The 3,593-nt window shown below is 33.3% G+C and overlaps 1 non-coding gene across 1 annotated transcript; it reads left to right on the top strand.

Moving 5' to 3' along the window:
* Positions 1-2,973: 2,973 nt before the first annotated feature.
* On the top strand, positions 2,974-3,046 carry TRNAA-UGC (transfer RNA alanine (anticodon UGC)). The gene has a single exon. It is a non-coding gene; the product is annotated as a tRNA-Ala (tRNA).
* Positions 3,047-3,593: the final 547 nt, after the last annotated feature.

Genomic DNA, 3,593 nt, shown 5'->3' on the forward strand with positions numbered 1-3,593 from the left:
CCTTTCACAATTTGGATTTCACTCTTGCAGTGCTTATCGCCAATTACGTTTTACAGGAGAGAAGTGTGTGCTGTAAATTATTCTTGTTTTGAAATATGCGGAGAGTGCAATGTAAAATCTGACGTTTCTTAGAAACTGGATACAAAATTTTGTGTTGAAACATTGACGGAATAAACTCGGAAAGTGTAACATGCATAAAACGAAGGGGCGTAGCTCAAGTGGTAGAGTGCTCGCTTTGCATGCGAGAGGTACTGGGATCGATACCCAGCGCCTCAAACGTGATTTTGCTACTAATATAAAAAAAAAAACACGCATGAAGAGAGGTGAGGAAATTTTCAATGATGCCTCCCATCTAAATAATACAGAACGTGACTGACAAAGGATGGCAAAATTATGACTTTACAAAATAAGAATGATTTTACTTTAGGTTAAAATAAATAATACTTCAGAGAGAATACACCGAGTTGAAGAAATACTTTGAAAGTTATCTCTTGGGATTCAAAATGAAAGGCCGTTTTCTGCTCTTTCCCTTTCAATGATGTCATCGAAATGTATGACATTTTTATAAACATGAACGAAAACATTTAACAATACGAATTTATTTACAATTTATCTTTTACACCTGAAACTATGTTTCCAGTGGTACTAACTGCCAGGTATACTCTGTTGATAACACAGTGTAAGTGGTGAAACAGCTTCAATAACATAATATATCTCTATGAGAAAGATGTGTAATGTTATTTTGTAGTAACTGTGAAAGAACAAGTGTGAGTACTAGAGTCATAGAGAAATAAGTCCTCACCGAAAACATAGAGAATCCAACATTTATATACTTCTTACATCATATTTATGCTTAACTCATAAATCACCCTTCTTGAAATGAAGATATTTATCTTTTTCCAAATACATCACAGTGGAAACTTCGATAAGAAAACGGCTCACAATCGTTGTAGACTTTGAAGATGAGAAAAGTAGAGTTTGTGGAACGTGGAAATTTCTTCCCAACATCACGAAGTATAAGTAAAATGCTTGTTTCTCAAACAATCATAAACGGTTTCACTGTGTTTAGACTTGTCAATACTTTTAATAAAGTTTTCTTAAAAGCATAGTTTGCGTTTTACCTACGTACTAATTATATAACTGCATTTATGTCAACAATCACATTTCATGGGCAAATCATTTACGGGGAACTTTAGATACAAACGATCTTAGTTCTCTGAAATAATTACGAAAGAAGAAGGTTAAATTCTTTACTTTATGATCGAGACGTCATTATGAAAAGATATTTGAGAATTTCTAAGTTATTTATTACTTTTACTGCTTTATAACTTAGCAGTTTCAGAGAAAATTAAATAAATTACGGAACGTTTCACAAATTTACCAAAAAATTTTTCTTCTCTTTGACTTTGAAATTTGCAAATACCTATTCTAATTAAGTACGGTTTGAAATATTAAAATTTGTTCTAATTTGCCCCTAAATTCGAATTTTTCATTCTTCTAAAGAGATATACGAGCATTTGATTGTAAATGGAGAACTGACGCCCATAACTTTGAGGCATAATGATCATCGCAGATGTTTACTAGAAATTCTCACTATTACGTAGGCAACAGATAATGTTCCAAAAAAAATCCCATTTCAGATAGCTATCGTTCATCTGTCTTTAATGTACGTAAAAAGAGCGTTTTATAAAATTCTTCGTGATCTTGGATTGTCCAATGAATACCTACAGACAAGTCTCAATAAACAGAACTGTTTCGATCGACCCTTCAAAGTACTAGTAAGATCTTAGCTTTGCTTGCGATACAGAAATATGAGCGTATAAAACCCATTCTCACTTCGTTTCCCTGAAGCTGACGTTGCTATTACAATATTAAGGAGTAAGAGCTACGAAAATAATTTTACTCATCTCACTCAAAAGAAATTAAATTTAAATAGTACTGGTACACGTGAAACTTTACAATAACAAAACTCTATTTTTACACAAAATTTCCTTGGAATTGGTTCATACCTTTTCTTTGTAAACCATTGCTTCCACCAGTAATGACGAAAATGTTCATGCTTAATATGCACACAAAATAACTATTAGTAGAAGTAATATATCAATGTTTCAATTGTGTCTGTAACCCTGTTCGTGTTTAATGTAGTTTTCTCTTCTTTTCGAACGTTTATTATGCTGTCACTGTTTCTTCTTGATGGCCAGTACGCATCTTCTAAGTATGACCGACCGCCTGTTTGTAATGATATTTATTTCTGAAGTAGCTGGAGACTAGAAATATTTATTCTTTCCGGTTTTCTCTTACTTTAGTTGTGTGATTGAACCCGAGTTAAAACAAATCGTTTTGTGTCATAACAGAATCCACGAGAAACGTATGTAACAATGGAGTAGCGCTAAAGAAACTTACAAAACTTATGTAAGGGGTGTAATGAAGAATAATGAGCACTTTTCTCCTAGCGTGCGATAAATAATGGATTGAAAGCTCGTGCATGCACTGTAACAGTTTCTCATTATTTTTAAACAAATACGCTAATATTAGATGCACGTGTAAGCGAAAATTACAAATTAAAAGTCAATAAATCCTCTTCTTCATTTGAATATATCATTACTCCTTTTTGACGTGGATGTATGAGGTTTCATGACGTTTCTTAACTAGGTTTCCTGGGAGAGCTGCTTCCAAATGTAAAAAATATTATGGCATGTTTGTTAGGATTTTACCTAGAATGTCGTGTATGTAATTAACGTTTTTAATGTAAAGTTTTAGAGGAGACCTTTCACAATTTGGATTTCACTCTTGCAGTGCTTATCGCCAATTACGTTTTACAGGAGAGAAGTGTGTGCTGTAAATTATTCTTGTTTTGAAATATGCGGAGAGTGCAATGTAAAAATCTGACGTTTCTTAGAAACTGGATACAAAATTTTGTGTTGAAACATTGACGGAATAAACTCGGAAAGTGTAAGATGCATAAAAACGAAGGGGGGCGTAGCTCAAGTGGTAGAGTGCTCGCTTTGCATGCGAGAGGTACTGGGATCGATACCCAGCGCCTCCAAACGTGATTTTGCTACTAATATAAAAAAAAAAAAACGCATGAAGAGAGGTGAGGAAATTTTCAATGATGCCTCCCATCTAAATAATACAGAACGTGACTGACAAAGGATGGCAAAATTATGACTTTACAAAATAAGAATGATTTTACTTTAGGTTAAAATAAATAATACTTCAGAGAGAATACACCGAGTTGAAGAAATACTTTGAAAGTTATCTCTTGGGATTCAAAATGAAAGGCGGTTTTCTGCTCTTTCCCTTTCAATGATGTCATCGAAATGTATGACATTTTTATAAACATGAACGAAAACATTTAACAATACGAATTTATTTACAATTTATCTTTTACACCTGAAACTATGTTTCCAGTGGTACTAACTGCCAGGTATACTCTGTTGATAACACAGTGTAAGTGGTGAAACAGCTTCAATAACATAATATATCTCTATGAGAAAGATGTGTAATGTTATTTTGTAGTAACTGTGAAAGAACAAGTGTGAGTACTAGAGTCATAGAGAAATAAGTCCTCACCGAAAACATAGAGAATCCAA

This window comes from Tachypleus tridentatus, chromosome 6 (assembly GCF_004210375.1).
Source record: "Tachypleus tridentatus isolate NWPU-2018 chromosome 6, ASM421037v1, whole genome shotgun sequence".
NCBI classification, from domain to species: Eukaryota; Metazoa; Arthropoda; class Merostomata; order Xiphosura; family Limulidae; genus Tachypleus; species Tachypleus tridentatus.